Raw genomic sequence first — 14,765 nt, 5'->3', positions numbered from 1 at the left:
GTGTGTATCAGTCGCAAAAGAAGTAATTAAAAAGAATTACACAAATCTCAGCCTAATATTATTAATCAAATGGGAAATGTTAGAAGTCTTCTGTATTTCCAATGCAGGTGTAGTCCATTGCAATAAAGTATTGTCTTGCTAGTCTCTGCCAATCAGATTTTTGATTGAATTAGACAGGATGTCTGCCATTCAGGTAGGAGGCACCAACGCATATCCTATTCTAAAGTGTCATTGATTGATCAACAGTGACACACTGAGCAGAAACATTCAGAAGATTTTTGCTTTTGTCAATCTACTTAACTATAATGCTATTTTGAGGGAAATTCACCTTCAGAAGTATTTTGGTAGAATTGATGAGTAGTTAAAACCTTCTAAAATTATTTATTTATTAAACCTTATAAAATTATTTATCAATACATGATAAATTTTATCCTGTGTATTTAACATTTATTAGAGAATGTGAGTATCACTGGCAATTGCAGCATTAATGCCCATCCCTATACAATTGAATATCTTGCAAAGTGTTTTCAGAGTATGGTTAACTATAACGCTGTCAGTCTGGAGACACTGAGAGGCCAGACAACACAAATATGCAAAATTTCCTTCCCTAAAGGATGTTAGCAAATGAAATGAGTTTTACACTGGTCACTATTACTAACTCTAGCATGTTATTGCAGATTTACGTAATTAAATCCAGGTTTAAATACCCCATCTGCCACAGTGGGATTTGAATTAATGTCTGAGAGTCATTAATCCAGTCCTCTGGACTATTAGTTGAGTAACCCAAACAGCATGAAATATTTGCTGTATTTACTTATTGCACAAGACTATTTTGGACAGTGATAAATTGACTGGGAGTGACTAGGGAAGAGAATTTGAAGATAGAATGGTAGTTTACAATGGCAGACTGGTAGAGTGTATTAAATATGAACTGCAATGTGCCATTTGCGTTACTTCTATAAATTGTATGGAATATTTTTGGGTTTGCAAAGCCTCAGCTTTAAGACATTATTATGAGATAAATTATGAACATTTGATTTGTACAGCATTTTCCCTAATACAGAAATCTATTTTCAAATCGCTGAAGTATTATCAAAACAACAAAATGGTCCTTTTAATTTTGTATATTTTCTTATGCATTTGTGTGTCTGCTATTTACCAGCAATGTCGAGGTTCATGCAAAGAAGGATTAGCATTCAAAATTTAGCAACAATGAAATCCTGTGGGTGGTTAAGGAAAGAAACATAAAAATAGATTTTACATTGTTTATGTAATATATGTCGCTATAAATAGTTTGGAACAGTAATCTTATCTCTGAGCTCACACAAGCTTTCTCGATCAATTTGGCACATGTGTTTCTGCAAGCAAGTTCATAATATTGATACTTGTAGCACAAATAAACAGGTTGTGTGTTGCCTGTGTGTATCTGATATGTCAGTTTCGGTATTGGATTACCGCAACTACAGGAGATTAACTGTCCGTAATCATTTCCTACATTAAACAGTGACTGCACTTAAAATGTACCTCATGGGCTGCAGAATGCTTTAGGATATCCTGAAGTTGTGAAAGGCACTGACTAAACAAAAGTCTTTATTTTTCTTCCTCACCAGGAGATGAAGTATTGATTCACTTATTCAGTGTTTTGAGTGTTAATTATTCACAAACATAATGGATCATTTTGTAACGTGCATGTGATTTGACAGGTTGATAAGTGGAAAATGGATAGTTATGAAGAATTAATCTACATGCCAGAAAGCTTCAGGTTCTAACTTTCGGACTACATTCTGGCAAATAACATTTTCTAAATGACAATACTTTTTAACAGTTTCAAAAATTGGTACATGGATGACTTACTCAAATTATATGACTGGCTTAAACAGCATTTTTGTCATGGTAATGATCTAGTAATCAAAAGGTCTGGAAGATCATTGGAGAGACATGAATTAAAATCCCATAACAGCAACTGGCAAAATTAAACCCAGTTAGTTAAGTAAATTTGGAATATGTAATAAACAACTTTGCCCATTACATTACATCATAATAAAGATTCATTATGTTCACTTTATCCTTTTCGGAAGGAAATTTGCTATCCTCATGTTATTTTTGCCTATCTGCCACTCTAGATCCTTGAAAATACTTAGTGACTGAATCTCTCCAGCCCGCTGTAGTAAAGAACTTCACAGGTATACTATTCCCTGATATTTGTAATTCCTCCTCATCTCAGTCCTAGTTGTGTGACCCCTTACTCCAAGATTCTGCCTTCCAGTTCCTCTTCCCATGAAGGGAAACAACCTTTCCACATCTACCTTGGCAAGCCTCCTAAGAATCATATATGTTACACTAAGGTCAACTCACATTTTTCTCAACTCTGAGTACAGACCCAATTTAATCGACTTGTAATTGCCAGCAATCATTCATTAGCAAGTATGATTGTCTACCTAGGAAATTCCTTGTCACTGGCTTTGGGTTCTGTAGGTCTTTATGTGTCCGATGGGCCACATCCCAACCACACATTTGGCAGGTGTTTCTGGGAGGTGGAAGTGGTCCTTGGCCTTGACATCACTGCGTCCCTTCTCCGGTTCCTCTTCTGTATTTGCTCTCACCAACGGATGTTCTTGAGAAACGATGCCCCTTCATGTAGGAGCTACTTCTAAGTTGGTTTCTTGTGAGTGAGGGTCTCCCAGGTGTTGACATCAATGTCGCATTTCTTGAGGTAAGCTTTCAGGGAATCTTTGAAACACCTCACTTGGCCCTTCTTTTGTTCAAGTGCCTTCCTTGAGCTGGGCAAAGATTTGCTTTGACATTTGGAACTCTGGCATCCTAAGCACATTGCCAGCCCAACAGAGTTGGTTTTGGATGATCATGACCTTGAACACTGGTTCTGTCAACCCCTTTACAAACGCTAATGCTAGCCTATCTCCCAGTTGTCATCAATTTCTTCTCTTCCACAGTTACCTGCATGTAACCCACATTTAATAGCAAACAAGGACTAACAATTTCAAGACACTGATACAATATACAAACTTGACAATGTAACGACGTTGCTCAGATGCTAATCAGGTAGCAGCAAGAAGTTTGTAATTGGTACGAATGTGTCCTCACTATTTCCTTATATTTTGATCTTCTGTCGGAGACTTTTATCATAAGCCCTTCCTATTCAGCATGGATATTTATATCTATAACAGGAATCATAACATTTAAGAAACAGGAAGAAATTGTTTGAACTAAAACTCTGAATTTTTGTTGTGATCAACTCCATATTCCTGTACCACACTCTACTCCACAACTAGTTGCCTCTGGACTTGTACGATTTATACCATGTAACTACCCGAACAATTATTTTCAGAAACTTATCATTTGTTTAAACTAGGTCTGCCTCACTTGCCAAACTTACATACTTCAGTATTGTATAATGAGCTGAACTGTAACTTAAATATTTTTACATTTTCAACAATTTGTCTGTACTCACTTTATCAGTCCTGTTCCTAATACAGAAATCTTCTGGCAGACTAACTTGAATCTTGTCAAATAAGCATAATGAACTTCCCTCGCAGAGCTTTTTGTTAATACAGCAGAAAATGGGATAATCTAAAATGTGAACAGTGCAGAAGAGGATGTTGGGTGAGGAGGAAGTTTACATTCTAAAACAGTCCAATGCCACTTTTCCTATGGATAGACATGACATAGCAAAAGAGAGGTTGAAATGCTGCAAAGGAAGCTCAAAGTTATGGGATTTCAATTCCAGAAATAATCTCTCCCCCTATTTCAGGCAGATAGGATGAAGCTTACTGCAGTAGAATATTAAGCTTCTCAAATTTGTTCAACCATTGAATTTGGTTAGTGTTAATCTGCATCTCCACTCATTTACTCATTTTGTGGATACCTTGATATTCTGACATAACAAATCTAACCACCTCAACTGGGAAAATATCAGTTTGTCCAGCATCTACATCCTTTTTGGGAGTGAATTCCAGATTTCTATCACTCTTTTGTGTCAAGGGGACATCCGTTTCAAACTATTATTAACAGTGGAATTGTATCAGAAGAGTACATCTCCCAAGGGTTGGACTATCTAATGCATGCCACTTTCGTTCAAATGTCAGGAATAGCCATACACACAGTAACTATACAAAAGATAAATATGAGGGGTAAGCATATGTTTTACTTTATACATTTGGACATCTCTGGGTGGGTCAGCATTTATTGCCCATCTCTAGTGATGAGCTGCCTTCTGGAACCACTGCAGTCTTTGTGCTGTAGGCTGACCCACAATGCCATTAGGGAGGAAATTCCATGATTTTGACCCAGCAACAGTGCAAGAATAGCGATATATCTCCAAGTCAGTATAGTGGGTGGGTTGGAGCATTATATTGGCTGCCCTTGTCCTTCTAGATGGAAGTGGTCAATCCCAACTATGTTGCCTGTCAGTTAGCTAATCTACTACCTACACTTGCTATTCCGAATACATTGAACTTTTAACTTGTGTAATAACTTTTCATGTAGCACTTCATTGAATGATTTCTGAAAATCTAAACACACTCCACTTACTGGTTCAGCTTTAACCTCTCAGTGCGCTACATTCTCAAATAGCTCCAATAAATTGGTCAAACATGATTTCCCTTTCACAAGACCATGATTCTGCTTGATTGCATTATGATTTTCAAAATGTCCTGCTATTAACTCCTTAATAATGTATTCTAGCAATGGCAGATGTTAGATGAACGATCTATGCTTTCTTACTCTCTTACATTCTTGAATTAGAGATGTTACCTTAGTTGTTTTCCAGTCTGCTTTCCAGAATCTTGAAGTTTGAAATATTACTATCAATGCATTCACTATGGTGGAGAATGCTGATGGTTCTGTCACTTTAGCAGTACCAAATACAGGTCAATAACTCAATACTCAGTTCATAACACTATCAGAATATCGCTTTGGTCTTATTGTGTAAACGACTCATAAACTCATGGTGAACTCAATCCGTAAAATAAATTTGCGGCTGCAGTCTCTTGGTGCAATACTGTTTTGTGTTTGAGGATAAAGCATTAAAATGCTGTACATGCATTCAAGCTCCATGTGAAACATGTACACATGGTTACGTAATGTTGGAGCCATGCAGGTTGCACCTGAGCCCATGGAGTCTATTTTTTGCAGTTCCTAATGTATGTTTAAATTATTCAGTTCACTTCAATATCTTCCAAAGGTCAGACCCTTGCTGAGAAAGGCAACACAGATGTTGTATAGAGTAAACTGCATTTAAGTTGCTTGCGGGTCAGATTCAAATGAATGACATTGAGTCTCAAACTAATTTTTGCAATGTAGCATTAAAGCAACAATTCCAATATTTCTTCAAAGCTGCAATTCATATAGATTCAAAACTGTCAAATTAACTGCATCTACGATTGCCTCACTGATGTGATTCAATAGTATATTCTGTACATATGCTGTGCACCACTGCTAGGGTAGTGATTATGTAACTAAGAGCATAATCCAAAGGAATAGATCAATAATTCTAGGAAATTTGAATGCAAATCCTGCCATGAGTTTGATTTCAGTATAAATATCTAGAGAAGAACATCTAATCTTAAGAAAAGCAAAGCTGTCATATTTTTGTTGAAAACCTAACCACCACGTTTAGGGTAAGAAATATGACGAACTGGTCCACAGTGGACTACATGTGACTCCATGCCTGCATCTACCAAGCCACTCTGTTGTACCACCACCTTCCCATCAAGTGAAGGACATAAATTCCATATAATTCTGAATCTATAACCCAAACATGGAAGCCAATTGTATCAATTTAAATTACTGTCGAATAATTACCTTCATAGCAAGTTGAACCATGAAAAATTAAAATAATCTGCAGTATTCCATGAACATTTCTTTTCCGAGAGTATTGATGATTCTGAGCTGTCAATAAGTATGTCTGGAAAGGTAGTAAGTATAGTTGTATATTTTAAGTACAGTTTTCATGTAAGATTGTCACGTCATTCTCACTCAGTATTACAATTCAATCAGTGCTGGTTTTATATACAGATAGTTGTCCTATAATATGATAGTTGCATTCTTGCATGACCTCATGCTATGGAAAGTCGCATTACAGAAATCACCATAGAAAAACATATTATAGAGAAGTCACTATAGAAGATTGCTATTCCTGTACAGCAGACAGTTCACGTAATCCAAATGACGTCCACTATTCATCAACCGTGTTACAGTCAATTTGTATTAATGAAACACACATTATAGAAGAACTACCTATACATTAAATGAAACCAAATGATCAACCCTACAATGCGACTGTTTGAAATTATATCTGTAGAACCATGGACTATTCCATGCTTCAGCATAAGGAAAAGATGTGGTTGAGCTATCTAGGTCTTTGGAAAGATTTTGACAAAGACAGCACTCGATTTCAAACAGTTCTATCCTAAGTCAGCCACAAATCTACAGTTATATACTGTTCTAAACTTGCAGAGCGGTTAGTGTGTGAGGCAAGGATGGGGTTTGTTGGTAGTAAGAGGAAGGGTTGGGCAGGAGTTGGGATATGAAAAGAGAAAAATGCTTCTTTGCAAATGTCTTGTGAAAGTCTAATTTACTGAACTAACGTGATCTTTTGGATTTCATAAGACTGTGCAAAAATTTGAGCAAAACCTATCAATCAGACAGCTCCTGAAAGAAGAACCTGTTGATCACAAAATATACACACTATAGAGATAAAGTTCCACAACCTAGTGAGACTATAGTTTATGGGTTATTGTGCTCTATTGGCCAACACTGTCCCCAACTCCGACGTGGCAGTGGAAGAAACTTAGAAAAAACTCCTGTCTCACTGCGTCATTTTAAATCACTGTCACAGACAGAAGTCTCACACACATTTTGTCTTGTCAGAATATCAAACTCTGTTGCCATCTGGAATCTTATCTCTTGCAGGCAGAATTCCAGTCATTTATTAAAGTAAGGGTGATGCAACAATATTATCTTTTGGCTTTTTAGTACAATTTTTCCTAATCTAGCTACACGATTTTCCCATTTTAATATAATAACTTCTGTGCTTGCTTCTCCTTACTTTCAATATGATTAGCTGGTTTACTGCTGCTCCATTTATTTCATCTATACTTCTAGCTGCCTCAGGAAGGCAGCCAACATAATCAAAGACCCCTCCCACTCCTGTTGTAATCTCTTCTAACCTCTTCCACCAAACAACAGATACAAAAACATAAACATGTGTAGCAACAGCTTCAAGGACAGCTCCTTCCTCACTGTTATTAGACTTCTGAAAGGACGTCTCAAATTTTAAATGTAATGTTGATCTCGCTGTTTGTTCCTTCTCTGCAGTTGTAACATTGTATTCCTCATTTTGTTCTATTACCTTAATGCACTTTGTATGGTATGATCTGCCTGTACTGCACACAAAACAAAACTTTTCACTGTATCTAGGTACATGTGACAATAATAAATCAAATCAAATCAGAAAACAAACATATGTCTGCCCTGTGTTTCAATCCAACAACTGAGCAAGGGTTGGGAATTTACCTTTTGGGATATCAGAGATGTTTTGAGTACTTAATGATCCATTTGATACAGAAACAAGCAGGCAAAGCAACGCCAGTATATTATGCAACCCCACACGAGGTTTCACCTGAATGACAGCATTCTTTTATGAGTATTCTGATTGAAATAACTGGATCTCATTTATTTTTAGAAGTTTTCTTACAGTACAGAAGCTTATTGACTCTCCATGTGGTCAGACTAATACAAAATGTCGATTTTGACAATAAAAGAATGATTTTGAATCTGTTTCTTAAGCCTGAAAGAACAAAGTTTTTGAAAGAGAGTAACTAAAAGATTTAGCCATTGGGTTGACAGAGATGAAGATTCAGTTGCTTATTACTAGCTTCCATTGATCTGATGCTGTAATTAGCCAGGAGGAACTTGGTATAGTCTTCCTGGGCACAGTCAGTGTTATGATCATCATTATACACAAAATTGCATCTGTTTTGAGAATTTTTTTAACCTTTCTGTAGAAACACCATGGCACGTTCACAACCAAAAAATTGATTCTGAAACCCTGCATTTGGGTAGTGTTTCAGATTTGATTTAAAACTTGTTCATTTCCTTAAGCATAGTGCAATTGTCAGAAAAAAAATAAACATTTTAACCAGAAAAGGACATTAGAAAAGTCACAGATATTGGTAACATTAGTAGTCGGATAATAAGCAAATGAAAGAAAAACAACTGAAAAGCCTTCAAAGCATGTCAATCAGTTCCCCTTTGTCCAAAAGAAGAAGATTATTTTTAAAGCATCCTTAACGTCTTGCCAACAAGCAGAATTAATGGAAATTCCCGCTGATTAATTTGATCTGGGACAGAGTCAGCTTTGTGGACTAGCCATCTTCTTGTGCAATGTTTTTAAACTAATCCAGCAAATCACAGAAGCTTGATTTGTTTAAAAAATTAAAATACAATTTATGCTTTGATTTCTTTGATATTTTACATGGTTTGGCTGATTTCTGCTGGTAAATAGGACTGGAAATAAAAGGCATTGCCTTTTAACAAGGAGTTGAACATCACCCAGGATTTACATGACTGATGACAAAAGCATCCGTGGTTGGAAATATCCCATCATGTCCATTGCTTTATTACTTTGCTGAAATTAATCTGTCATGGTTTCAACATGATTGATGGATATTTCATGAGACACCAAAGAGTAGAACTTTATCTTTAACAAGAAGAGTTCTAATAAATACAAATTTATGATAAATTAATCTATTGCAATCTTCCAGAATTATTATTTATGCATTTTTATTTCAAAGAAAGGAGAGGACAGCAGCACCAACTTGAAGTCTTTTATACGGCAATAAACCAATTCCGCCCTTTCGTCATTTTCATTTCACTCAATCTCTAACACTATCTTTGTGATCCGTCAGCAACTTTGCATGCTAGGAAACCAGGAAAGGCTGACCACTGCTTCAGAAAGAGTTGATGACTCAAAAATATCTCCATCACACATCTAAGCAACCAATTTATAACTCTGGCTTGAATATATACAATAGTCTTTGACTGAGCTCGGAGGTAAAGTTACATGTTTATGAAAGCTTGAAAAAGAAATACAAATGCTGCAGGCGCATTTTCAGAGGCTTCAGGGTTATGCACTCTCTTGCCTAGTAGGAAGGAATAACTTGGATCAGAAAAGGACCTGAAGCGGTATGTGTTATAGGTTTTATTTTTGTTTCTTACAAGATCAAGAAGAGCAACAGAAAATCTCCTTCAGGCTCTGTGAGGAAGGAATAGTCTTCCCCTGTTCAAGACTCCACTCTCTGTCACCATCTTCCAGTTCTGCTCCTCAAGTTATACGTGAGGCTTTGTATTTCCACAGACTAAACAGACAATCATTTCTTGGTCAAAATAAATTATCAACCTACAAATCTTTCCAATCCTATGCAATAAGGATAGGAGAATCTCCTGGCCAGCTATGCTAGGTGAGGAGTAGCACCCCTGAAGTGATTACTTCTGGTGGTGGCCTGTTCAATGAAAGAGTAATTTCAGAAACAAACAGGAGCTTGTGCTTTGTTTGCCTCTTCTGCCCTCTTCCCACTCCCATCATTGTTTTACAGTTTTCTTTCTCTACTTCATTGAAATCACCTTTGATTTATTTATTCCCTATGGTTGTCATCCAGTGCTTCTCCCTGCTCAATCCTACTTTGGAGTCCTGTTGGTCATGTATTAGCCTATGATCCCTCAGCAGCGTAGCCATTGTCATTGGAAAACATTGTGTTGTTTCTTTGCTATATTTGCTTATCATGGGTTCCTTTCAAATAGCTGAACTGGCTTTAATGCCTGTCGTTAAGGCTTGAAGATGCACTGTGGTAGAATGGGTGGTGGAAAGTAGCTGGATGCAGACAGAAACAGGAGCTAGGAGAGTTTGTCAGCAAATTGAGAGGCCCAGATATTGGACAGGTAGCTTGTCTGCTTTTATTATTCCTGGTTCATACTACTTCTCCACAAAGTCTCAGAGTTTAACTTTGAACTGCTTCAAATTGTATGCTTCCAATTCTTATTTTACAGGCAGGGATTGGCTTCTTATCTGCCATCCTATGCAAAATTATTTTCCTGTATGCCAGTTCCAAGCACATTGAGGCTGCTGCTGCAAATTTGAGTTCATTATTTCTCTCTATTTTCTAAGTTGTAACCTTTTTCTCCTGTTGCATTTTGTTTCTGTCAGCTAGTTATACTATCTTTCTGTTTCATCTTTCTTGTATGCTGTGTGCTAAATCTGTTCTCTGTCTGCACTCTCCTTGCCAAATATTATTTTCTACAACAAACCATTACTATTTCTGCTCTATTGCCCATGCCCCAGTCTTAAATTTTTATTTATTTAATCCAGAGCTTTTCACTGTGCAGTCAGATACTTACCACTGCCTTCTTAAAAACAACTGAATTGCTCCACCATACAATCCCTCTTGCATAGCCTGGCTGCTAGGAGTTAATTTACCAATTTCATTTCTATTCATTCATTCACCAAGGTCTGACAGCTAGGACGGTGTTAGTTGATTGATTAATAATGTTCATTGATACAACAACTGAACTTAACTTGTTTCTGGGCAGAGACTCTGAACTCTAATTCCTGAATTGTGTCCTGGGAGATCTGACACAGTGCAAGTGTACTTGGCCCACCCTGTGGTTTTGTCTTTAGGCTGTTGCAGACAGCAGTGTGACTGCAGTCGTGCATAAGAGGAAGCTGTAGAGTTATAACCAGGTAAGGAGGACTTAATCGGCTCCATTCTCTTTAATCCCTCAATTTGCTGCAACAAATATTATTACCTCTTTTTTGTCATGCAGCTGTATCAGACTTCAATTTAAATGTAATACAAGTCAATTCACAACATTTTCTTTAATGAAAACAATTATTATGTCTAACCCCAAGAGACGTAATAAAACCATAACATTAATCCCACATACAAATATTATTCAAAAGGGAGACCATCTATATCAAAACTAAGTCTTTAGAATCCTTAAGATGGTAGTTTTTAGCTGGAGCCCAGAGTTGTTTAACTGATGTTTTGCATTCTCAGCAGTAATAACATTTGTCGATATCTTTGAGTTCTTAACGACTGGATGTTTCTCCAGTTTGCATAATCACTGGATGCGGCTTCTCCAGAGGCTAGGAGATACAGGGAGAAAGGAAAGAGAGAAAGACTTCCAGTTCTGCTATCACAAATCCATTTTATTCTCTCTCTGCCCACAAGCTGTTATCTAAAATACAGTTCCTTTCAGTATTTCCACATCAGGCTTCGTTTTTATTTGTTTCTAAATTTATTAATCTGCATGGGAATAGCAGCAAAATACAGTGAATGCTCAAGTTCATAAGCAAACATAGAAAGTGCTGGAGAAACTCAAAAAATTTGGCAGTATCTGTGGAGAGAGAAACAGAGTTAATTAGTTCTGAAGAAGAATCATTGGAGATGATATTTTAATTCTCTAATCTGTAACATTCATCCCAATACATTACACACTTCCGGCATCATGTAAGCCAAACAGGAGATCCAAATCTAACTGACTGGGTGTTCATTCTTTTTGATGACATGTAAATTTCAGTTCGTCCTAGTTCTTTATTGATGATTTCATAAACTGCTTCAACTTGCAGTCAAGTGATCACCATGGCTGTCTGAAGTCAATGTTTTTTTAAAACCATTTTAATCGATGAAAATCATGAATAGTAAAAGCAGATGTTGGAAGTTGCAAATTGATAGTATTTTTGTTCCAAAATCCTAAAAATGGGACATGAAAGGGTACAAAAATTAAAACACAAGATGCAGTCTTCCTGCCAGAGTCTTAACACTGAAAATGAGCTGCTGTACCTGGCTCCGGGTAGTTAGGGTTTAGAAAAAGCTCTGGGAGGCAACCCAAGCAGATGGGCATAAAAGGAGCATTCAATAATTCAATTTTATAGTTTTTGCCCACTTGCTTTACCAGTCTATATTCGTCTACAGACTCTCTGAATCATCCTTACCATTTGTTTTTCCATCTATTTTTATGTTATCTGTAAACTTGACTCTACTTCATTTATTTTTCTAGACTATATCTCCTACTAAATTGTCAGTGAACTGGCGGAGCAGTAGATCTGGGGATTCACATACATTTTAGAGAAATCTTAAATTGACAATTGGCTCAGAATTAAACAAAACATTCTTGGAAATTGCATTAACATTCCACATTTCATTGATATTCATTATTAAATTTAATTTCTGTTTTAGCTGAGTGTATAAAATGGAAAATTGTAGGACACATTAGTAATTAAGCCACTAAATCTTATTTTCTTTATTCGGCTGCCTTGACCTTAATATTGGCAGAATGGGAAATTAATGTCACTGTTCAGGAGTAATGATAATCAAGTAAAAATCAGTTGTAATACTCACCTCACCATTCATGGCAACTCCAGCAAGAGAAGCTTTAGAAAGCTTAATATTCCTAATTTTCTCTTCCAAGTGAGCCTCAAAAATCCATGCAATACATTAGGTAGTCCTGCAGTTCATAATTATGAAAGGTAATTTAACAGAGAACTTGCTTTATAGCTTGATCAGATCCAAACTTTGTGTTTGGCTTTACTGATACAATTCAATCTTCATCCATCACAAGATATCACACAGACATTGTAAACTGCAGTGCAACAGCTGTCCAAAATCCCATACAGGCTTATATAAAATAACAACCAATTTATCTTTTAAAATCATCTTGTAAAAGATGTAATAAATCCTTAGGCAAGCATATGTATTCACAAGACCTTGAAGAAGCTCTGTTGAATAAGCCGTGAGCGATCAGCTTCTGAAAATTTCTGATGTTGATTTAAATAGCAGAATTTATATGGAATGATTTCTATAACTGTTTAACATACCATCTGTTTTGGTTAAATTGTGGTGACAGCAATATATCTAATCAAGTCTAAACATGTCGATAAAAGTATAAAAGCTCTTTTGGAGACAAAGCCCAAATAAAAAAAGAGTAAAAGCTCTTTTGGAGACAAAGCCCAAATTTAAAAATGTAGTAAATATTTAGAAAGAAATGTTATATGATGAGGTTTAATCAAATGTAGTTGAAATTTTAAGTGCTAATATTTGCTTTACTAGTCCAAAGTGATAAATGGCAGTTTTAAAAAAAAATGTATCAGGGAATATTTACCTAGATTGCATGATTAAGGTAGAAAGTATACTTTAAATAGTAATGCTTAAAACCTTTGAAAGCCTGTATTTTTATTATTTTCCCTCTTTGACATGGGCAGTCCCAGGGAGTGAGGATGTCTTTTTTCCATACCTGTTTAATGGGTCCTGTGGTGACGAATTTGAGTAACGCTGGGTCCACAAACCCTGCCACAGGTGAGGCAGGTGATGTATGCTGAAGCTGGCGGGTGGAACGTTTTTGCAAGCTCCTTTCATTGTTTGTGAAGTGTCTCTACATGGACCTATTGGAGATGCTTAAATGGATAGCTCCTTCACAGTTGCTTTTTCTGCAAATTGAGTGACCTTGGGCAAGAAACTCCCATGAGGTGGTGGTGATATTGCATTTATTCAGGGAGACTTTGAGGACATCCTTCAAGTGATTCTTCTGCCCTCCTGATAACTGGTTGCAGTGACAAATACTTGAGTAGAAAGCTTGCTTTGGAAATCTTGTATCAGGCATACCCAATGCAGCTGATTGACTGTAACCAGTGCCTCATTACCGATGACTTTGGCTCAAGACAGAAACTGACAGGGGAGCCTACCCTGTCAGCAAATTTGCAGAAGTGTCACTGGTAATAATTATCAAAGTATTAGAGATATCTACTGTATATTGTCTATGCCACTGATGCATACAAGAGGACTGGTAACCTGCCAGCTTGGCCCAAGGCTATCACCTAGGTCAGAGAAGTCTCTGCGTCTGGAGGTATGTACAGCAATGTAGGAAGAAGATCAATGACTTTCTCCAATCCACCAGCACAGGTGACACCATTTTCCTTCTGGTACTTCACTCTGCCTGTATAACTACATCAGTACCCACCTCCCATCAAGGCTATCGCACTCATTATTGCCTGTAACATCTTCTTCACTCACTGTCATTTTCCTCTATCTTGACACCACTAACCCTGCCTGCCCTCTGCACTGCCAACTCACTCTACCTCACCACTTGGACAGAAAGTAATAGCTGTACCACCCACTTTCATCCCAGTTAATACTACCTCCCTCTTACTCCAGGAGGAAAACAACCTACAATAGGGCATCCTTTTTGAAGAGAGGATGCTATGACTTCCTTTGTCCAAGCCTCTTAACTTATTGTGTTGGGACTGTCTGGCTGAAGGCCATCTCCTTTGACTTGACTGAGCCCTGCTGACAATCAAAACTAACTTCTTGGCTTTGAGTCTGTGCTAACTGGCACGATAATAGAGCATTACTGAGAGTCTGGTATCTCAGACTGAGGGGCAAGGCACAAAAAGGCAAGAGAGAAATGCTGTAAGTATCCCGGTAGGCTCAAAATGAATGAGCACTAAGAGAACAAGTGAGCAGCCTGGTGCAGTCCCAGAGCTGGAAATATGACCTTGAATGCCCAATGACTTTTAAACAGCACTGCAATGATATTTGCCAATGAAGCTTTGAGGTGCAGCGCTGAAATGCAGAAGCGTAGATCTATAGGTGAATCAGAAATGGGCCATTAGACTTTGTAGAGACTGGTACGTTATAGATGTCAGTATCCATGGAATGAGTTTTACGTGGCTCGTGCCCATTGAGTGAGCCCTG

General features: G+C 37.2%; 1 protein-coding gene across 1 annotated transcript in view; it reads left to right on the top strand.

Moving 5' to 3' along the window:
• Positions 1-14,765, top strand: part of kcnab1a (potassium voltage-gated channel subfamily A regulatory beta subunit 1a) — a 207,758-nt gene that overhangs the window by 77,210 nt on the left and 115,783 nt on the right. The window lies entirely within an intron of this gene.

This window comes from Stegostoma tigrinum, chromosome 14, assembly GCF_030684315.1.
Source record: "Stegostoma tigrinum isolate sSteTig4 chromosome 14, sSteTig4.hap1, whole genome shotgun sequence".
NCBI classification, from domain to species: Eukaryota; Metazoa; Chordata; class Chondrichthyes; order Orectolobiformes; family Stegostomatidae; genus Stegostoma; species Stegostoma tigrinum.
The sequence above is the reverse complement of the archived record's forward strand: the minus strand, read 5'-3'. Positions and strand labels throughout refer to the sequence as shown.